This window comes from Poecile atricapillus, chromosome 3, assembly GCF_030490865.1.
Source record: "Poecile atricapillus isolate bPoeAtr1 chromosome 3, bPoeAtr1.hap1, whole genome shotgun sequence".
NCBI lineage: Eukaryota > Metazoa > Chordata > Aves > Passeriformes > Paridae > Poecile > Poecile atricapillus.
The window spans coordinates 111,187,722-111,211,584 of NC_081251.1; the positions used below are offsets into that span (position 1 = coordinate 111,187,722).

The 23,863-nt window shown below is 39.9% G+C and overlaps 1 long non-coding RNA gene across 1 annotated transcript in view; it reads right to left on the reverse strand.

Annotated features, from left to right (window-relative positions):
• Window positions 1-2,418: 2,418 nt before the first annotated feature.
• LOC131578127 (uncharacterized) overlaps window positions 2,419-23,863 on the reverse strand; it is a 30,223-nt gene continuing 8,778 nt past the window's right edge. Inside the window, exons 2-3 of the long non-coding RNA XR_009277380.1 lie at window positions 20,270-20,374; window positions 2,419-2,648 (exon numbers count right to left, since the gene is read on the reverse strand). This is a non-coding gene — a long non-coding RNA (uncharacterized LOC131578127). The remainder of the gene's footprint in view (window positions 2,649-20,269; window positions 20,375-23,863) is intronic.

The window sequence follows — 23,863 nt, forward strand, 5'->3', positions numbered from 1 at the left end:
GGTTATAAACGCAAACAGATGTTTTAATGTGTCTCTGGCATTTGGCTTCAGGCAGAGTCAGTTGAACACTTTCAGTTTCATACAGTTTAGTTTCTGTGAGGTTAAAATAAACCAAATTATTTCTCCCACAGCATTTTTACTCGCTGTCACCCCACTGGTGTTTACTTTGTCGCACGCGATAAAAGCCTGGCTGGCCCGATGACACCGAACCTGGGTCGATTGGAAAAATCAGGAAAAGGGGGAGGAGGGAGGAGATTCACTTCCATCTCACTGCCTGTGCAAGCTGAGCTTTTTAAGATTTGCCCACCCATAAACCAAGACACATGATTTTGTTATCCTTGGAGCCTTGCTGTCAAAAACACAGTCAATATGTCCTGTGGCATTGGGCTGCTTCCACTGGCTACGATAACAGTGTTGTGCTAAGTCATTTCCAAATGCACTTTGATATACTATACACATGAGCTAATGCACACATGTATTTATGCACTACATGCTCTGGAATGAAAAGGACAGGAGACAGTGTGGGAAAAACAGGCTGAAGAGGAGGGGGGGAAAAAAGAGGGGAAAAAAAAAAAGCAAGGAAAAAAGAAAAAAAGCTAAAGGGACTCTATGATTCCCATAACTCAAGGGAGTATATTGTTCAGCTGAGGCACAGGCCAGTGCCTCGCAGGCCCTATCACTGGCTGACAGAATTAGACTCTGATTCATGCTCTGCAGCTCTTGTAATGCCAGCCAGGGACAAGAGCCTTCCATGGGAACGTTTCAGCTGGTCCCCTCCTTATCAGCTCCAGAACAGCTGCCAGACTCTAAGGTCGCTTGATAGAGAATTTAATTCTTAAGATTGTACATTAATTTCTAAATTCTTTCTTATCCATGTGCTGTGATTTGAGACTGCATTCAATGCAGCCCAGCACAGGGCAAGCCTTTCCCATCCACACCCCTCCTTCCTGTCTGCAAACTTCCTTCCTACAGATTTACCCAGACATCTTTGAGCTAAATTAACACCCTGTACACTTCTTTGACCAAGCACTAGCAGATAGGAAACCTGATTTTGACCTCTCACTGGCTACCAGGCAGAGAGATTTTAAAATACCCTGTATATGTAATAGATTTAGTTTATTCATCTGCCTTTACCAAGAAATAAAGGAATATTTCTTTTTACCCAGCAGCTAGCCACTGCAATAGATCTTTAAAATAATGATTTCCCACCCAATCAGTTCATTGTCAGGCAGAGTTCACTAATGGCTGTAAAATAGTTTCAAATCCCTCAACATATTATGCAATTTTTGAACAAATATTACCCTGGTTTATAATCCTCTGCTCCTTCATATTCATATATTTTTAAATTACTCTTTACTATGGTCAAGAGCACTGCAGAATAAAAGCATGAAAACAAGAAACCAGTGACTGAAACTTTTGGCAAGTCAGAGTGGAATTGAGTTACAGTGGAAAAATTCAGTATTAGAGTTCAATGTGACCAGGTCTCCTGGTTTGCTTAGGACAGTTCCAGGTTCCACAATTGTTTCCTGGAAGGGTGTAGGCTGTGCATGTAGTAAAATGAGTTCTGTGTGTGAGAGAGAACCAGAATCCTCTCCTTTCCTTGATAAATTGGCCTCCTTGGTATGAAGTTACCAGTGGAAAAGGGGCTCCCTCTCCAGAAGGGTAGGGAACAGTGTGGGTATTGCCATTCCTCTGCTTTCCAGACTGCCTTGTTACAGGCAGTCCAACAGATTAACTCAGGCAGACAGATCAAATTAATTTATTCAGAATCTTTAATTCTGAAACCAAAATAACAGCTCTGCTCCAAATCACTGCAACTGAAACCAAGCCCTAAATAAATAGACAATTACAGGAACCCAGATTGGAGCAGCGATGTGTCTGGCATGATCACACCACGACCAACACGAGCCCTTCAGAGGAAGGTGCAAGATATTCCAGAGACAAACAATGAAAAAATGCTGAGAGGGAGCCACATTCCACCCCGTTCTGCCCCAAAAACCATTTAGCTTCTACCCTGACTTCATAAACATGATTTTCTTTCATTCCTGATCTTTAAATTGCGAACAATCTCATTAGCCTTAGAAACAGAATCCTTCCAAATTTCAGGCCTCATAAGTATGAGGGAGGCAAGAGCCATAAATTGATTATGCACTATGTACCAAAATAATGTCTTTTTTGCTGCCTTCCAACACTATTGCCTCCCTCCCACCTCCTCATCCTCTGCAACCTGACCCTTACTTCACGTATCAACATTAATAGCTGTTCCCTCTTCTTCTGTCATTTCAACAAGAATAATGGAAGGCAACCAACAGGCAATCAAGGGTAACAGAAAGAAAAGATCAAGGTCAACGTTAAAAAAAAAAATTAATTTTGTGCAATTTTATCCTGCACTTACCGATAACAAATTCCAGACCATGGTTATAATGGAAGCTTGGGAGGAAAGACCTGTGTGCCCACATTTCAGTCAAAAGATCTCAAATAATCACTTGGATGGAAACACCCATTCTGAGGGAATAATGAGGTGGAAGCAGGCTGATGCTGATATGCACAGCCTTCCCCTCTGTGTATCAGATACGTGCCAGTCCCCAGAGCTTACGGTCGTAATTCCAAAGAACAGCGAGTGGTGATACTGTTGTCCAATCTTCTCCCTGGGAGAGGAAAGGGTTTTGATGACTCAAAAATTTGCTGTGGAAACATGATCTACCTGTTGATGTCCTGGCTGGCCTTCAGCTTTTCCCCATGATGTAGACTATTCTTGTTACCTCCCAGCCCCAGATGGACTCACTTTTAGCGAGGAGTTCTTGCCTGGTTTTCATTTGGTTTCTGTCAGTGAAGCCTAAGGAATAGCTTAGGCTCTCAATACCAAAGCCCACTCTCATTTTATTACAGAAGATTGATGAATTTCAAGTCCAAAATCTGTTTTAAACACGGACTATTGCACTTAGGAAGAATGACTTACATCTGTATCTTGCAATGCTTTCCATTCCCCTAAGAAAGTTGTGCATTTTAATTACTTGCTTACTGCTATTTCTGTAGCAACAACAGTTTATGCCCTTAAATCCATTTTAACAATTTTGATGCTATTAGCAGCAGCAGAGCTAAATGTGCTTAGGAAAGGTTGTGTCACATCAGAAACTAGTTTTGAAGCTGGATCCCTCAGGCCACAACTCCTTGGGTTTTTTTTTTCTTTTCAGCTAGCAAGACATGGAAAGACTTTTTTATTATTATTAATTTTCCTTCTTTTTTTTTTTTTTTTTTTTCATTTGATTCCACTTAGTTATTTGAACCTTAGAGGCAAGTAATTAAATAGAAGTTAACCAGCTCTCAAAGACTTTCTTTTGCAGCAAGACAGACAAATAAGATCACAATTTAGGAAAATAATTTTTTTTCGAACTTTCAGGTGGTTGCCACAGACCTGATTCCCATTTATTTTTTACATCACTGATAAATAAAGGGAAAGTAAAATAAACATATTTACAATTGCATTCACATTAAGGAGCCTGATTCCACCCTCCCATGGATGGAATCGTGCAGATGATCCCTCCAATGAGAACAGGGGCATTAGGGCTGTGCAGGAGTTGGTGTGAGGAGGTTTCACAATTCTATTACTACCAGCTGCTGTGACAATATTGCAAAAACTCTGAAAGCATCAAAGGACAATCATGGAAGAGGTAGATGTAAGAATGGATGATGATAAGTGTGTAAACCTGAAGAGCTGAAGCAAAACTGGGAGAAAATTTATCCCAAAATACATGCACATTTTCTGGAAGATTTATCATTTTACACGTTCTCTGTTATTCCAGTAATCTCCTGCTCTAGGCCATCTACAAAGCTGAAGATTACTCTGAGTCATGGATGGACACTTAGAGCCAGGATCTGATCTTGGAGGACACTGTAGGTTCACTTGGTTGCAGAATAACCAAGCTTCATTTTTACATTAGTCTAGAAAAAACAGTGACCTATCAAACCTGATTCACTGGGAAAATTTGCTTTGTTGGACACGCTCTGCTTCCTTTTCCTCTACATCTGCAGCACTAGTATAACCTTTTATAACTAGTATAACCTGCTATTCCTGCAGCTTGCCAATGGGGACTTTTCTTGCACAGAATGGGTTAGTTTGGAAGGAATCACACGGTGGGTCATCTGGTCCCACCTCCCTGCTTAAGCTGGGTCATGCCAGAGCACATGGCACAGGATTGTGTCCAGATGGCTCAGGAATATCTCCAGTGAGGGAGACTGAACACCCTCTCTGGGTGATCTGTTCCTGCTCAGTCTCTGCACAGTAAAGCAGTTCCCCCTCATGTTCAGCTGGAACTTCCTGTGCCTGAGTTTCTGCCCGTTGTCTCTTGTCCTATTGCTTGGCACCACGGAACAGAGCCTGGATCCATCCTCTGCCACCTCCCTCCAGACACTGACAGGCATTGATGCGATCCCCTCTCAGCTGTTTCTTTCAGATCATCCTCTAGATTCTTTCAATCATACATCCACAGTCACCCAGACAAGGATCTTTTGGTAACCGCAGTACACAAAAGTCACAGATTCAATGTTTCTGCCTAATACAAACTGCAGAAACATCCTGTGATGCACAGGGTCATGCTGGTATAGATCTCTGAAATCCATGCTCGTTCCCAGGACTTGGTGCTGTAAGAATGCCGAGAGTTTTTCTTTCCACAAATAGACGTTTCAGGCATATTTGCTTAAACCCTTGAGGTTGACAATCAGTGATACTTCTTCCCAGCCCAGCAACTGCTTGGGAACTGCCAAGTATTGCAAGCAGAGAGTCCGTGAACCATCTCCCAAAGATTATACGTGCTGCTACAAGAAGTGGGGATTGAATGTCCCACAGCGAGCTGTCTGCTGCTGATCTTTCCCAACTAACAGTTGCGTAATGTGGGGGGAATTAGGGTCTAAATATCTAGGCACAACTCTGTTTGGGAAAACCCTAGTGCTCGACTCTCAAAGAGCTGTAAAAGGTTTCCTGGCAATTAGAGGAAGAAGAGTATAAAAAAGTAACAGGGTTAGGCCAGCTATAAAGAAGACTTGTATCACACGTATTTGCAACGAAGATGGAGATATTAGGGAACTTTCCTTCCCAAGAAAAGACAGTGAGTTCCATTTAAATGGGTGGATCTCTGAAAGAATACCTCTATTTTAAATTATTCTGAGGGCTTTAGCTCCAAAAGAACTTCTTCCCAGGGGAAGCGTGACAGAAAGGGGATTTCTATGATCTTGTCATGTCCTTCAAGCAGCTCTTCAGGCCAACAAACAAATATGGCAACCAGCCATGGTGGGTGAAGCCAAGGAACACATGGCTGTTTTTTATATATATAAATATATATATATATATATATTTTATGCTGTCAAATGTCACAACACAAAAATTCATGAGAAAATGCCTTGCAATTCCCAGGAAGCCGAAGAGGGGGAAGCCTCTTTATTAATAAAAAGACATCTAGACTCCAAAACATGCCCTAGGACATAAGGAAGCTCTCTAAGCAAGGAGAGGGGAAAAAAGTACCCAACACCTTCCTAGGAAATCCAAAAAGGCATCACAACATTTCATGTTTAAACATTTAAAATGTGGAGGGGAGAAAACAAGTCTTATTCCTTTCTGTCTTTCTTAACACAATGTGTAATTACACAACATATATTTAGGCAACTTATATTTAGCCTGTGGGCTCCACCAGAAATGATTACAGCAATGAGCTTAATAAGATTCATAGCTGTCCCCAAAGAAAGGGCCATGTCCTCCAGGGCAGAAGAGGGACAATCTGTTCAGCAGAAGCAAAGATGGAAAGTTCCTGCAAGACTCACTCAGTGTCACCCTTCGCAGTGATCTGTCTGGTGCAGCTGAGCTAGAACAGTCCAGAAAGCCTCTCCCAATTATTGCACACCAATATAATCACTGGCATGTTGCAGTATTGTGGTATCTCCTTAAGTTCTGTTAGTCAGAAATATCCCAAGGAAAGGCCAGTCCCTGTCTTTGTCCAGGATGGGTAAGGATGGGAAATCCAAAGCCATAACCTGCAATTAGATCGTTCTGTCAAAGACCAGCAGGAAATGATCCCGTGTGGGCTCACAGAGGTTTTTCCAGGAATGCCAAATTGTCCTTCTATGTTGACTCTGCAGAAAGTTAGAAGCTGGGTACATTTGGCCATAAAACTTCCAGATAAAGTGATTGAAGAGTAACTTTAGAGTCATGTTAGTGGAGACAACAACATCTGCCACACAGAAATTAAAAAAGAAGTTTGGGTGCTCCTCCACCCAAAAGACTTATTACATCTTTTATGGATCAGGAGAGATTGTACAAAGTCTAGCATTGCCCATGTTTCTTTTAAAATGTGTACATCCTCCAAGGGAGAAAATTTGTGTGTTTTTAAGGGGTGTTATTAGGAAGCAATTTGTATTTTGTTATCTCTTCAGCTGAATTTTGTAGGAAACATTCTATCATTTTTAGCATTTTGGATTACAATATTCCTCTTGCTCTGAACTTCTACTAACACTAATTTCCAACTCACTCTTTATTCATTGAATAAATTGTAAATGATAGACCTATTATTCAAGAACGACTCAATTGTGTGAAAGAAGTCTGGACATCTATGACACACTGCAACTGCATTTATGTCTATCAATGTTCAATATCAACCATCAAGTCAGGGAATCACAGAAATGCTCAAGGCAGTATAAAATTTAAGACTTAGTCTTCAAATGCAGCTAACTGTGATAAGAGCCTCACTTCAGGACAAAGCTGCTGGTGAATTTTAAGAGGTTGGGAATTCATCTACACATCTATGAGCCATAGGATCTGAATATCTTGATAAATCATGCTTGATAATCACTGATCACACTTGAGAGTATTGCCACTGTACAGAGGATAACATTTCTGAAAATATACACACATCTGAATCCTGGTTATGTTACTTAAAAAGGGGTTGAATCTCTTGCAATTTTTAATCATATGTCAGCTCTCTCATTACCTCAGAGCCATTTCTACCTTGACAAAGGAGGTGCTGGTCACTCCCAGTCACCCTTCATTCTTATTTCAAGTTGGTTGTGATATGGATTTACATAAATATTTTGAAGTTTGGAGCTTTCTGATTTTAAAGGTTTTTTGGTTTTTTTTCTGTCCTGTTTTTGTCACCATCTTACTATGTAGCATAAAATACACCTAACAATAATTTATTAAATTTTATATTGTTATATTCACATGAAAAGCTCCCAGTTTGTACTTTTTTATAAAAACACACTCAAGATATCCCTTTTAGAGGAACTGCATTGGTGCATTTCAAGACTAGAGTGGATTTTCCTTTAAATAAGTATTTCCTAGTTCTTTGGCTCCATATGGAAATCACTAGGTGAAAAGCTATGGCCTGTAGGTCTGGCACCATAACCATAATGGTCCTTTCTGACCTCAGAATCTATCCAAATGTCTGACTTACAGTGCATCAGCATGAAAAGAAGCTTATTTTTTTCCACATCATTTTATAGCATTACTCAGGCATTTGTGAGCAGAATGTAAAGCAGGTCCTGCACATTATGGATTTTGAAACCACTGCATTCACATGTAAGAAACAGATGGAGACATACACTGCCAAGACCTCACCCCCTTTGTAGGGAACTAATGGGAACAGCAGTATAAAAAAGTCTCCAGCTTTAATTGAAGAATTAAAGATTTTTGTGATGTATTTTGTAATTAAGTGATGGAAAGCTGATTTTTTTTTTTTTTGGCCATAGCTGCAGTAATGAAATCTTGCCACAGAAGCCATCCTGAAGTGCTTTCTATCCACAAAGGATGTGAAAACATCGAGAAAATATCTACCAGATAAGGGAGATTATACTTTTTGTTGATATTGTATCAAGCAAACACTATTGCAGGTGTTTGGTTAACTCAGAACATATTTAATTTGCCTATTACAGAAACCCATCCTGTGTCACTATGTCCCAATGTCCCCCTGCACAGAGGCTGTTTCCACTGCCTCCATCTGCCTCTCCTTTATCAGACATCATCCTCTACCCATGGACCATCTCTGGTGCTGTGGTGTTGGGTGTCACCGAGCCAAATCACATCCCAAAGGTGATGAGGAAGAAAGTTATAAAAGCCAGGAATTTTTGCTAGAAGTTAATACTGTCTAATCGTGGTTATGGCTCTTCACCTAAGCTATGATTACACCCTGTTTTCATCACAAACACCAAAAATTCTTGCACAAAGGCTCTCAGCAAAGACCCAGCAGACTTAGGAGCATTTAAAGCTCTCTGTATATTTGTACAAGACACCATGTTGCTCTGAGAGCCATCCCACATACACTACTTTAAAACACCTAAAAAGGATCCTGTAGTTTGCATTAGACTTTCCTTTCACATTGGAAAGTCCCCACAATTTGAATTTCCTTTGAATCCTTCACCTTTTACTCTGCACAACCCATGCCAAGGCTTGTTCTCTGTCAATGGTGTTTTTATCCTCTAGGTTTGCAAAATGGAAAATGTGCCAGAGGTAAGTCCAACAGAACATCAGGATTCACTTAAGTGCTGTTGCAAAATTCAGCTGAATTCTACCAGCTGAAGCATTGAACAGTGTTTGCTAAAGAGACCTTTCTCCAACAGCAGCAAAATCTTAGGACCTAAACCTGTGCCCACCAAAGATTTTTGTTACCATCACACAGGGAAGCTGAACTGCACTAACAGTCCTGATTCAAGGCTCAGTCAAAAAAAATAGCTTCCAAATCAGTTCCAAGTTATCCATCATCCTGACACCCCTATACAAACACCATGCAAGGAAGTTGGTGGAAATAAAATCTGGATGTGGGTTGAACAGCTCTAGAATATGGAGTCCAGAGCAATACAGTATGGCAAACTAGTACAGGGCTGCAGGCAGAAAGCTAAAGGCCTTGCTAGTTTCTTTACATCAGATGTAATCACCATCAACTTCTTCCTAGTAGCCTTCTAATGTGCTCAAAATGTCTCCTTCAGTATCCAGAGGGAGCATGAACTTGCTTGAATAGAAGGCCAGATCTATGAAAACAGAAAAAGGCATTAAGCACTCAGACTTGAAGAAAAGGATGCATCCTTTAGAATGTTCTGAGTAGAAGAATCCAAATATTTCAGTATTAGTGCCAAAAGAATCTGAACCAAAATCACACCCATATAAGTATTCAAGCTCACACATTTAGATCTCTGTCCAAAAAACAGAATCAAATATTCTCTATTATTTTTCTGTCTGGCTTTAGAAAGACTTTCTGGAAATGTCAAAGCAATCTATTCTACACTTGAGATAAGAAAAAACAATCAGAAAACATGCAGAACAATGTTTCAGGCCCTATTTGGACTCCTTAACTATAATGGAAACACTATCAAAGGTTTGACCAAAATTTACCACAAGGTAAGGCATGGCTGAGGCAGTCACTCAAATAAAGAAACAAGTCAGGTTAATATATTATTCTTGCAATAAAAGAAGCTGATGTGCCATGCAAGAGCCACGTTGCAGGAGTGCAACAAACCAACCTTTCTTCCACAGAGCTATATACACTGTTTCTATACCACACAGCCACAATTCATGAATTTGCATTATTTTTTGTGGCAGTGCAAGTCTGGGCATCCCATTCCTAAAGCTGATGTAGGTATGGATATGAAATATGAGCAGATTTGGCTGAAGTAGTGATCCATTTGGAACTGCCCATGTCTCATAAGACACTGCTCAGGATACTCCCCTGAGATATATTAAACCCTGAAGGCAGCAGCACTGCAGCTCCAAGGGGAGGAACACCAAGGTAAATCTGGAGCTTTATGTTGGTGTCTTTGTTCCCTGCACAAGAATGTCAAACAGCAGGAAGACAATGGGTTTGGACTTCATGGACTGAACCCTTCACTGCTGCAGGATGGGATTTAAAATGCACAAGCCAACTCCTACACTGATTCTTCAATTCCGTATGTCCACCCTCTTGCTCAAACCTGAAGTTTGAACCTTCCTTTTAAGGCAGGAGTGGTGCCAGGCTTCCACAAGGATGACGATGGCCACAGATGGCAAATGATTACAGCAGTGATAATGAAAATATTTGTCATTAGCATGGAACAATTTGACACAGAGACTCAGTATTTAGAAAGCCACATCCTGTCATTTATATCCTTGGGCTCTTTGGCTGAGATGCAGGATTTGATGGGTGGGGCAGGATCAGTCAAATGCCATATTTACCAGGATGGGGAAATCTACAGTGAGAAATAGGGACCCAGAGCACTACAGAGTAACAGCAGACAGAATAATTTAGAGTCTGAGAAGGGCTCAAAAAACCTTCCTACAAATAATGGACACAGAAACCTTCTTCTCCAAAGAAGTCAAGCTGAAAATAAATATGAGGTGAAGTTCCAGAGTATTTAAGTATTTAAGCTGCCAGTTCCACCTAGAAGTCTCCTGTGAGAGTTAAAGGAAAAATCCCCTGAAGGAAGATACACAAAAGTGTTTGAAAATGTTTAGCTATACCCCAAACTCGCATTAAGTGAAGAGAGGCAGCCTTAAGAGTCCAGCTTTCCTGACACAAAAGAGAAAAGCTGCTAAGTGTTTCAAGTGTGTCTTGGACCTCATTTAACTTGCAAAGAAAAAAGGTTAATCCTCACAACTTCCTAGTAGGGAACATAATAAAGGAAATAAGTGGTGAATTTAGCAAGCTGGAGTTTCTGTATCCTTCGCTCTAGACATCAAACAACTCGACCACGTTGCGTCAAGTAAAAGAAACAGGAAGGGAGAGATCACACAGCTTGAGTTCCTTGGCTCCAGTAAGGCCAAGGCACTGCTGCTGAGGAGGATGGAAATCCTATATTCTTCCTCTGGGGCAGGAAGTACCTGTAAACATCTCAGAAATATTCTGCTTTAGCATACTGTAAACAAGAATACATCATATCCACTGCTCCAGACCATGTAGGGAAAAGAATTGGACAACCTTGGATTCAACCTAGAAGAGGAGAAGGCAGGGGAACTGAGTCATAGCTTAAAAAAACAAGACTAAAAAGAACTTTTGGGACTGGACAGGAACTGAGGTTTTAAGTGGGGCAATTCCTAAGGAAGGAAGGACACCTACTACCTATTCCAATAATATTTTGCATTTATGTAACTGCAGTGGCTGCTGTCCAAGGACCTTCAAATACTAAGGGCTTCCAGTTAACCAGATTTCAAGTTCCAGGGAGATTATAAAGCATTATTCTTCATTTTTGCCACATGTCAAAACAGCTACTCAAGAACCAGTTTTACACTTCCAGGCAATTGAAGACCCCCAGTCAGTATAAAAGGTCTTTTTCAAACAAAAATCAGCTGCTGTGCAGCCAACTACATCAAGGTGATATTCCCAGACATGCCTTTCCAAATGGTTATTATGTGTATGGACTGTCCATTTGGACTTTCTATGACAATATTTCTCATGTGTTTCACATAAAACACATATGGCTACCCTGAAGACCATGTTCAGAAATTTATGTCTCAACTCCATTTATTGCCATTTGTTGCCTCTTTTCTGAAGCAAGACCCTGGAAAGCAGACAGCAACTCAACTCTCTTTTTCAGTCCAGCTACTGTTCTAAGAGTGGATGTCATTTATTATAGAATTAAATCTGAATTTTATTTTAGATAGACTGTTCAATGGACCTGAGCTGTCTTGGTGTTGGCCACTATTTGTATAAGAGAGAGTCAATGAATCTAAAGCCTGGCACTGACTACAACAAAGTGGATAACATGAGGAGGGGAATAATTCAGGGCAAACTTCCAAAAGTCTAGTCCTCTGGCAGAACTTTGTACCCTTAAAGCAGAACATTCAGTGTAATACCTGTGCCCAGAATGGCTTTGGGAAACTCATTTAATCTTCTTCAATTTCCACTTGTGTGAGACAAGAATTATTCCTGGTCTGAGGAGTAGGATGTGATTTAATGATCCCTCTTGTGATTGTCCAGTGGCATCTCAGTCTCAGTACCCTTATTTGTTCTAAAGCAGACACACATATGTGCACATTACTGCTCTTTGTGCACTTGCTAGAAAAACCTGCCTACATCATAACATGTTTCTAACTTGTAAAGGCTGGAATAAAAACTGAGACTACTTCCAATTCTACAGAGCAGCATGCCAAGTATAAAGCACAAAGATCTTGACAACACAGAATAATGAGGGCTGGGTTGTATGGATTACAGGAAGGCAGGAAGAGGAGTTTGGTGGCAGCGATATTTTGGGGGTGATCCAGCTAACTGTGAGAAAAGATTGATTGATGCACTCCCGTGAGGATCTAGAGGCAGAGCAGTACAAAGTAGTGATCACAGCAGCCTGGAGCATAAAGGTTACAGCAAAACCTCAAGGTATCATTTGAACCAAGATAATTATTTTTTCCTAATCTATTAATGTATAATGGAACTGACAATTAATATAAATATCCAAATAACAATGTCCATCTCTCTGGAAACCCCTCTGTCCAAAGAGATATCAATGTTCAGCAACAATTTTTAGGTGAGGCTTCAGCAGAATAACAGTGTTTTGTAAAAACAGTGATGTTCTGGAGTAAAAGAGAGAGGAAAGAACAGTGTTGATGCCAGCAGACCAAGAGAGACATTTCCTTTATTGAATGGCATTCTGTGGAAGGAGGAAATACAGTGCTATTATTACTCTAATAATTAAATATCCCTGTGCTTCTGTTATAAAAGCATGAATCTCTGTAATGCATCTCAAAAAAAAAGTGACTGAAAATCATTAACGGAAATCCTCAGGAAACCTAAAGCCAGAGTAATACACTTGAAATGCTATACCAGAATGCCACATGAAGCCTCCAAAGATGTCACCTGTAGGTAGCACTGATTCTGGGTGTCCATGAGAAGATGGGGAAAAGTCAAGCAAAATGCTGATCTAACTGCACTGAATTCAAGAGCAGATTCTGGCAATCCAGCCTGTTTCAACTCCTGCTCCCATTCCATAAAACCCACATGACACCAAGTGTACTGATGGGACAATGAACTGCAGTCCTTAGGAAAAATACCAACAACCAAGCCTACATTTAATCAAAGACACATGACATGTTAATGGATAGCTGCAGATTAATTGAAACCATTGCTGCAACAAACTAGAAGCTTAGAAGGCAATATCATACAAATGTTTTAGAGCTACTTGTGCTGATTAGGCATCAAAGATCTTAAGCAATGTTGCACTTATTGAATATTCTGTTCTTTGGATAAATTGTTTGATGGGCACTTTAGAAAAGTTAGATGAGCTCAGCAGACAGAAAATTGGCATGGAGACCATGCTAATATAGATCTGCCACTGTTTGGAATACAAAGAAATAAAACCTCTGTTTGTAATCTGCTGCATAAGAACAAAGCAAAAAAAGAAAAAGATGTATAAATAAGAAAACAGTTTAAAAACACCAATTTTTTTCATGTTGTTATATGTCTGTGATGTAGCAAGTCTGCATCAAATGACCTATAAAATTAAATGTGGGGGAGAATCCTTCCCAAAGAATTAGCTGCACAAGCAGATGAAGCCTAATATGAGGAGGAAAGAAAAACAAGCAACTTTCAAAGTTGAGTATTTTATTACATATTTAGCTGGCTATATATTAAAATAATCATATGAAAGAAGAGTAGTGTTCCTGTTTACAGTCATATGTTCCTTACAACTCAGCTATGTCAGACAAATCCTCTACCACGTCCTTTATGTCAGACAAATCATCACAGATCTGTGCCTGCCCAATGGATGTGCATCAACGTGGTCCTTCAAAGTTCCCTGCCAAATCTCTGGGTGCCTATACCCAGACCTGCAGGGAAACATTTTAAGAGCTCTCTTTTCACATCCCTGTGGCTGATGTGGATGATCAGGGAAGCAGCAGTGTGGTCCATGTGTGCCCTTGCAAAGAGCATCCTGCACCCCTGTCTTGGTGTTGTGTTTGCTGAGCACTCACACACACGGATTGAGGAGAAAGCTGCCATCTAACCCTAAAATATTCAACATGAGATCTACCAAAAAACCAATTTCACCAAAAGGACTGAGAAAAACCTTTGAGAATCCCATTTGAAGTCCACAAACTCCATTATGCTCTGTAAAGGAGATGCAATCTTTCAGGAAACACTGGATTTGTCATAGAAATGCTAGATTTTCATCAGAAACTGTCATCACTCTTATTCTGAATGTATTTTAGGCAGAGTTGTCAGAAAGAAGCACAGGACCTCCTTGGATACCAATTTATGGGTAAATCATTCCTCTCCTGTCATGGTAAGTGTTAGTAAAATCCTGACTTAGTTGAAAAAGCCTGAAACAGAAGATTGAGGGAGATGTTCAGGCCTTACCTCTCCATCACTGAGGAAAAAGGGATGAAAGATCAAATAAAGGGTGGGAGAGGGATTTGTTTCCTGCCAATGCATTTTTGCAGCTCCATCAAGCTGGTATGCCCATATAGCTGCTCTTTAAATTAAAACTTGCCACCCAGCCCAGACTGTCTGGGGGTTAGCAGCATTTGCAATTGTTGCTAAGCTGCTTAGAAAACTAAACTTTGATGTGTCAGAAAATTGGCGTTTTTAAATGATATTTTTATTTGTTCTTTTGCTGTGCACTGCAGAGAGAGACTGATTGGCTCCCAAATAAACCATTAATCTTTTGTTTAAAAGTGTTTGCTACTATTACATTTCTCTTTTTTGCTTCAAGTGTTTTTCCTCCAAACTTTTACAGGCTTTGGCACTTCTCACCTGAAAATGCATTTGTTTGCTGCAAACTGAAGAAACAGTCATGGGTTTTGACTTTCCAATTAAAATTGTCCTTTAATTTGCTATTTTACCTTCTAATGCAGGTATTGAAATATTTCCTGACCAGCTCAGCAATAGTGCAGTGGTCTTTTAAAAGCTGTACACTACAACTGGAAACTATGCTTACAAAAGTCAAACAGTTCAAAGCCAAGCTACACTGAAGAAACTTGTGCTGCAGTCTGGAAGTAGCACCATACACTTATAAACTAGATCTATACATGAAATTGCACACTCTGGATAGAAATATTGGTGTTAAAGTCCAAAAAATGTCTTTTCAGGGACACATGCCTGTGCCAGCCACAAGTAGTTCAGTTGCATCACTCACCTGATGCCTCTGAAAGAGCAATTAAAGATCCATATCCATACAGAAACAGGACATTTCCACAGGGGGCAGAACATTTCTTACTGTAAGTAAATCCATTGAAACCACTGGGATTGGTCAAGTGAATAATGACTATAGGGACTGCAATCCACAGGACTGCCAGGAGGCAATTGCAAAAACTGAACAGAAGGTTCCAGCCTTCTCTAGCAAAAAACTGCACCTCCTGACTTGATGGTCAATCCTAAAGGCTTCATAAAATGAGTTAGTCACTACTAAGAAAACACATCAAGAGGAAAATTAATACTGACTGACTCACTTTAGACTCATGGAATGTTTTGGGTCAGAAGGGGCCTTAAAGCTCATCTTGTAGCTCACCTGCCATGGGCAGGGACACCTCCCACTAGACGATGTTGCTCAATGCCCCATCCAACCTGGCCTTGAACACTTCCAGGGATAAACTCCATATTAAAATCCCATATTGGTTCATACTAATTGAAATGGATTTGTTGTAGAAATGTTATGGACGGCGCCAGCTTCACACCATTACAGGCAAAGCATGTTTCCTGCATGTTTTTTATTCCAAAGCCCTTTACGGTGACCTAAGATGTTGGATCTATAGCTCATTTTTTTCCCCTGTGTTAAGTCCAAGAAGACATTGATATTCCTATGTATTCATTTGTTCCCATGGGATACTGATATCTGATCTCTTTGAGTATTCCAATTTGCAGTCCAAAACCACAAAAATAGTTTGGCAGCTAAAATTAATGACTGTTTCTGATTTGGCAAGGTACTTTAACACACGCTCACCTTCAAGTGCATGAGTCCCCCATTAATGCAATCATTATTCATTTCATGAAATGAAGCAACAGTTCACCTGGCACTTACATGCTTTTCTGTAATATTTTGAAACACACATTCAGTAAATAAGTCATTAGACTTTTTTTTTTTTAAGTTGTGCAAAGATGGCCTGAAGCTCTGCCTGTCCACTCTGTAAAAGGTTTGTGTAGTCATTTTCACAAATCCTTAAATTTATACTAGTGTGAAGTGACACACACAGCTCTGTTAAATCTAAAAACATACTGCCCATTTTCATACAACCTGCAAGACTATAACAGTCAAAGATTCCTGCAGAAAACTAATCAGACATAGTTTAATTTAAATCTCAGAGTCCACTAGAGCATCTTCAGTCTTGATACCATTTTGAAGTGAAGGAGGTCACACAAATCTTCCTGTAAGGTACTTAGGGCATTCTCTCATTACCTCCATAAAATGGATTCTCATTACCTCCATAAAATGGATGTCACAGTTTACAGTGTTGTAACCAAAGCTGGTAAACACGAGTTCTATGCCATGAAGATGTAATGGACCTGCATGCAAATCAAAGTGCTGTCCCTTCATGCCATTAATTTTCTCACCGAGGAAAAAAGCTACTGGGGAAGCAATGATTGTGAGGGTGTGCACAAAAATCCAGCAAAGTGTGATGAAGTGCTTGTTTTCATTTGGAAGACAAATTTTGAGCAAAAGAAAATGAGTTATGTCAGTGTATGCTCTGTATGTGTGGTATTCAAATCATGCAGGAATCTGCCTTGCACTGAAGGCTAACGTCTCTGAAATCCTTCACTGCAGTATCCATATGCATCTCTAGGAAATTCTGTAGTCAGTCCAAATCCCAAGTGTTAAGAAGGAAAAATTTCTAAGAAGTCAAAAGACCAGGGGGAAATCTCACATTTAATTTACACACTACACACTGTTTGGTAAATAGCAGCTATTGTTTAGAGTAGAATGCAGTCACCATTCATTATATTTTGACTCTACATTCTTCATTGGGAATTCAGGAAATGGTTCAGACTAAAATATTCCCTTATGTTATTTGACCTGTAAAAACTTGGAGAGAGGCCAGATTCTGCAGTCCTTAAACAGACAACACTCCCATTGACTGTGGGATTGGACCTTAAAGTTGACTGGGCTGTAGCCCTGTGCAGCTCAGCTCAGTGCAGTCACTTGGGGCACGGGGTGGTGGCCGTGGCACACTGAAAACGAGACCATTGGATTTGGTTGGAGCTGTTATCCATCTGACAAGAGAAACAGTGGGATTTCCCTTCCATGGCTTGTACAATGCCTTAGAAACAGAATTAAACTTCAAAAAGAACTAAACAGAACAAAACACCTCATGGAATAATTATTTCAATTATTGTTCATTCCTGCTGCTTCTTCTGATAGAAAGGCATTATTGAGCTGAAGGTAATCCATAGCTTTTCGATGGATTCCTTGACAGAGCACACTTGGAACAAAATTCTCAGAGTTAGGTTTACTCCTCTTTATTTAAAGCAGAAGTAGGTATCCAAACACCCTGGGAGTCTGGGTTTCAGCACCTTGTATTTTGGAGCACTAATGCATTTGAAAATCAAGGTAAAGTCCCAGAATTGAGACAATTCTGCTTATAGATTCACTTGGCCATAAAGATTCCATTTCAAATTCTTGCTAAATTTAGGATCATAGAACGGTTTGGCTGGAAGGAACCTTAAGGATCATCTGGTTCCAATCTCTCTGCTGTGGGCAGGAACACCTTCCCCTAGACTAAGCAATGGCTGCTCTCTGCCTGACCCAGCCTGCCCTCAAGCACTTCCAGGAATGGGGCAGCTACAGATTATCTGGACAACCTGTGCCAGTGCTTCATTGCCCCCAGGGTCAAACTTTTCTTCCTGACATCTACTCTAAACCTACTCTCAGGTTGTCCCATGTCCCAGGGATTCCCTCTTGTCCTGTCACTCCAGTGCCTGAATGAAGAGTCCTTCTCCAGCTTTCCTTGTAGGACCCCTTCAGATACTGGCAGGCTGCTGTGAGCTCTCCACACAACCTTCTCTTCTCCAAAGAAGGGAACTAAGTTTAAATCTTATCACAAGTCTTGAGGGAGGTGGGCAGAAGCATTTCCCTGGGATCGTACTCCAGCTGTGATCACCCTATAGCTTATCCCATTCTGAAAACACTTGGACACACAGAAAGGGTTAAAACCAAGTAGGATCATGCCATAACCTGCAAGGGAGCAATTCCTGTTGGCCACTCCTTCACACTCATCTCTGTTCCTCCTACTAATGTTCTTGGCTAAGAGTGATGTAGAACTTCTCAGAAGACTACAAGACAGCCAAAATGATTCTTTCACTAGGCATCCTGATCCTTCAGGCTTTTCCTCCTGAACATCCCAGCTCACATCAAAACACAGTTCATTAATGCTACCCTGGAAAATACATCCTCAGCAGCGACCTGCACAGCATGCAATGTGTATCCTATGGACAGAATTAAAGCCCATTTTATGTGTGCAAGAGGGAAGATAATTTATCATTATGGATTTCATTGTTAGGGAAGGGACGGTTGTTCCTACAACACTCTGGAAAACACCCCTTTGAAGGTATGAACAAACAAACTGTTTTGTTCAAATCAGTGCCTGATATTTTTAGGCTGCTGCACTTGATGTTTAGCATTTATCTTTAGAATTTAATCTATCAGATAGGAAATGCTTAGTTTGGCAGAGGCAGAAGGATTACTCAGTGTTAGCTCACTGGTTACATTTCCACAGGCTTTGAGACATTCTTCCTTTTTAGACTTCATATTTTTTTGATAGCAAGTTAATGCATAAAGATTGCTTCAACATTCTTCTACACAATGGAACCAGGTGAGTCTTTGTGTAGCTTTTTTTCCTTAGCAACTGCTCTCACTTGTGTCAGGAACACTCTTTGTTCCATGAGGATGTTTGCCCTATAGCACCCTGTGACTCAGAGCACATTCCCTACTGGAAATTAAAAGGAAAATGGAGTTCTCTTCCATGGTATCAGCAGCAAGTTTTGCAAGAGGCAGATTTTATTTCCCCTTCCACACCCTTTTTTGGCTTTTTTTTTTTTATACTGAGATTTGAATGATCTTGTGGAATTCTGTAAATATTTTATTACATATTTTATAGGTGGAGCATTTTATATCTTGCAGTCTTTTTGGAAGTGCGGCCATTGAGTTCAGTTTCTCCTGCCCCATGGTTGAGCTGTAACTGCTTCCATCTGTCTAAACCTATGTGCAGTTCACTAATTGTTGACCCCTTAGGTAGGACTTGCTGTTTCTATAGCTTTATTGTTAATCATTAGATTCAGGAAAAATAAACCTCTTTTGACATTACCAATAAGGGGTTCCAAGAATGAAGAGAAAAATTCCTCCTGCTTTAATTGCTCTTAGAATTTTTAAAACACATTCCTTCACCAATTTAGGAGAAAATGCTTATGGGTAGGACTGGTTCACAGAAATACAATTCACAGGAAAATTGGATTAAACTACTACTGCTGCAAACAATTCTAAGAAAGATTAATTTTTCTGAAAAACAGTGTTGAAAAATTTGTTTGCAAACACTCTTTGCCAGCAAGTTTCATTCACATTTGTCTGCATAGATTTCTCCCAGTCATATCTTGAGAGAATAAACCATATCCTTTCAGTAACAAACTGTACTTTGGATCATCCTCCAATGACACCTTTCCAGGTTTTTTTAAAATATGTAAAATCTGTCTCTATCTGGTTAAAATCTCATAGGGTAAAGACAAGAAATTTGGTGTAAGTGGCTTATAGACTATGTCACAACTATGAAAAGCTTCACAGAGTTTATAAAACAAAGAATATTTTCTTTAAAAAAATTGTAGAGTACATGTGACTTGCTCTTTTTCAAGATGTTTTTATAATCTACTACTATTGCTGCATTGCTAGATGTGGGATTTCTTTTTTCCTCCCAAGATAAATAGCACACAATTCTATCTCGTTTTTTACATTCAGCACACACTACATCAAAATACATCTGTGCTCCAGAAAAACTTATGGAAAACTAAGGATAAATATTTTCTTTTTAAAAATTAATTTTTCAAAATGTTTGTTTTGATAATTACCACTTTGCATCTCATTATTTAAGCCAAGAATTGTGGTGAAAAGAATGTTTTTCAGTGACTTAAATTAAAAATACTTGTTCTTTTATTTTTTAGCCTGAGCGATAATTCATATTTTGAAAACAAATTTGCAAAGCAAACAGTCCAAGAAAACAAACTTTACCATATGGAGTGATTTGGGGGTTTGAGAATGTGGGGTATGTCATTTGCTTGGTTTCTTTTTCAGATTTTAGTTTTTTAAAAACTGAAATGGAATTTTTAAGCCAGTAAAAAGAAATGATACTCACTCATTATCAGAATGTGCAAGAGTCCTAACCAAGGACTAAGATAATCATTGCTCGCTGCCTGATTTTCTTCCAGGAAAAGTCATTAATTCCAATTATGAAATAAGGCTGTAAACCAAAAAAAAACCAACTTATTTATATGTCTCTTTGCAGAAACATCCATCACCCCTCAGTTACAGTCTGGCTCGTCCCTGGAAGTGTTCCAGGCCAGGCTGGATGAGGCTCTGAGCAGCCTGCTCCAGTGGGAGGTGTCCCTGCCCATGGCAGGGGAGTTGGAACTGGATGATCCTTAAGGTCCCTTCCAATCCAAGCCATTTTGTGCTTTTTATTATTTTCACCATGAATAAAAAAGATAAAATATGGAAAGAGCAAACATGGTGCAGAGGTGTCCCACCAGCGTCTCTTTTCCTTGGGAATGGAACAGAGGTCAAATGGCAGAAACCAAACACCAGACAAAAGGTGTAGAACAGTCCTCAAAGGGGGGAAAAAATAAAAAAAAACCTTCAAAATAGCAGGAAAGGATGAATTTGAAAATGAAAGATGTGACAAGTTTCCCCATTCTTTCCTCAGGGTGACAGATACACAGTGTTACAGCAAGAGAGGAGCTGGACTCCAGGGCAGAACCCAAGTGAAGCAAGAGTTGGGTTCTGCCATGTGTAGTGGGGGTTATTTTGCCATATGTAATATGGGTTAAACTAATCCAGAGAAGGACCTGAAGAGTATTTCTGAGCTTAAGAACTTGTCTAGGAAGACTGAATTTGAAGAAAACCTCTGCAGACAAGATATAGTTGGTTTCACCTCAGCTGGCATTTTTCTCCCTCTCATCAGGTTTATGCTTTACATAGCAGCTGCATAGAAACCTGAGCTATGCAAGAATATATTAATTTTATCTTTATTAAAAAATATCTAGTGTGATCTGACACTCACAGAAGGAATTGATAGCAAGATTCACCCTGATCTATGTTTCAGTTCCAAACTATCTCTCTGCACATGATCAAATCAGAAGTATTCAACTGCTGTATATGAGATTATGGTGTGAATAAGAGAATCAGCCTGGCTGTGACATGTAGGCAGAATATTATATATTATGTGTGCACTCACAGACATACTCAGAGCTCAAAATAACAGAGAAAAACCTTGTTCCTTCTAAAAAAATCCCTGTCACTCCTCTGTTCTGTAATTTCACCTAAGATTCTCATTACAACTGTAAATTGCTTATTTCTAAGAACCAGAGAAAGATTCAGTGGAACTCCAAGTAGGTGTTTGATGTCCAGCTCTTGGAGCTAATTTTAAATTTTCCATCTCTTCTGAGAACCTTTCTTTCACTTAAAATTTATCACCAGACTCATTAGAGACCTGGGAACAGAATTAAAAGGCAGTGACAGGTACAGCTGAGTATGTAACTGAAAATTAATTTCTTCATGTGAATTACAATCATTATGTTTGCAAATGGATTCATTTTCAATGGAAAAAATCTGTTCTCATGAGAGAAAAATTCTGCTTCTGTGAGATAATTACAGTTTTGGCCTTTCTCTTTTATGGAATTCCCTTTAAGGGCTCCTGATTATACCATGAAGAGCAGCAGCTGGTGAGTATCTTATTTGATTAACAATTCAAGCAAAAATTTACATAAAAACTTAGCACACAGGATTACAATTTCCAGAAGATGGATGGAGCCCTGCCTGCTGTGTCTGCAGTATGACTGATTTCAGCCAACGTCCTTCCTCTGATATGTATTGTATAGGGCCAACATTCCCAAACTGATTTAATGGGTATTACTCCTCAATTCTGTCTGCAAAAAAGTAATTAGAGAATCATTTGCATATTTGAATTGCCTTAGTGTTTTTGTTTGGTGTTTTTTAGAGATATGTGGCGTTATGCTCCCTGTGCTTGCTATAGAAATTTATCAATGATGTTTGCAAGAGGATAGGGAAGCCAAATGCTATGCCAAGATGACAATAAATATGGGGGTTTAATATTTTATGTGTGGCCTTTCAGCACAAAGCAGCCAGCTTGTAAATAAAACATTTTTTGTTGCAAGGTGCATGAAAAGTTTTCAGTGTTTTCATTACAGCAGTCTGATTTACACTATAAAGAAGAGATGTTTGAAGCCACCTATATACAAATGTAAAGAAATGAAAAAAGAGAGGAAAAGTCAAAGCCTTTAGTGTTCACCTGCAAGTGAAATCAATGATTGGTTCCAGCTTCAAACCTGAGTAAGGCAAATAAACCCCCTCAGTTTTGCTCTGTTTTCCCACTCAGCTCATCCTGCTGAAAAATTGTGTGGTCCTCTTTCCCCTACAGCAGTGTCTTACCCAGAGGAAGGTGCAAAATGCCATCATGGCTGTTCCCACAGGCAGATCACAGGAATTCAATTCAAATCACTGCAGCTTTACAATCAAGCATTCCAGGTGCCTTGTCAGGGACAAATTGTGCCCCATTCCTATCTGAAACATCATCTTCAACATATTTATAGCCTTTTTTTTTTTTTTTCCTTTTTACTGTACTTCATAGATTTCTGTGATGCTTGCTATGTTTTGTCCTTGGGTTTATCACAGACCCTGGCAATTTCATCAGCTCTGTCTTCCCTCTATACTTGCCACTGGGACTCAGTTTGCCAGGGCCTGTTGAACACAAAGAGTCCCTTCAAAAGGTTTTGTGTGAGGGCTGTTGTCACTGCAGCACCAGCTCGAGGCTTGATCTTATCCCTCTGAATTGTACTGACAGCAGGATTGGGCCCCAGATGAGATAGTGTCTCTGACTCGAGTCAGACTGTACTGTTAAAATTCCCACTACTAAAATGCAGCCTTTCTATTTCTTTGTACACAGTCCTCAGGACTTCTCAATACCAGCAGGCAAGAAAATTCCAATGATGCCAGAGGGATCTTTACTTGTCTGAAGCAGAAGGGAATCCATGGGAATTCTCAGAAGCTTTTTATCTCTTGCTCCCTGCAATTATTTTCTATGTTAGAAGCATAATTGAGGAGGAAAAAAGCAGATGACATCAGCTACTGAGTAGAAAAATATCAAGAAGAAATGACACACACTGTGGAACAGAACGATACTTCACTGCAGCAGGCACTAGCCTGGGACCAGAGAACAGCACTTGCTTCCAAGGTTGGACACAGATTTCCCATACATCATATCTCTCTTGTAATTTTTCATGACCCCATAGGAAATCCCCAGGATAAAACTCAAGGCTCACTCAGAGGTGTCCACAGAGGACAGCAGCGAAGGCTCTATAAATACCTACAGAGTTACAAAGCAAAAACCACATGAGAGAGAGAGATGCAGGAAAACATAAGCAATTGGGAATAATTACTCTTTAGAAATAAAAGGAAGGACAGATTGCTTTGCCTGGAGATGTAGGGCCCACCTGTATTCGCCTTGAAAAGCCACTGCTGTAGGAGAGTGCACTTCAATTATCAGGCTGTCACAAAACCTCAATTTTCCTGTATTCTGAAGGGATGCATTAAAAACAAACATAACCCTCTTTTAAGTGCATTAGGAAAATGGGTCAAGTGGGACCATGTGCACCTACAGTGGGGATTTGCCCACTCTCAGTTAAAGCCACCTGACAGCCTTAATTTAAGCAGA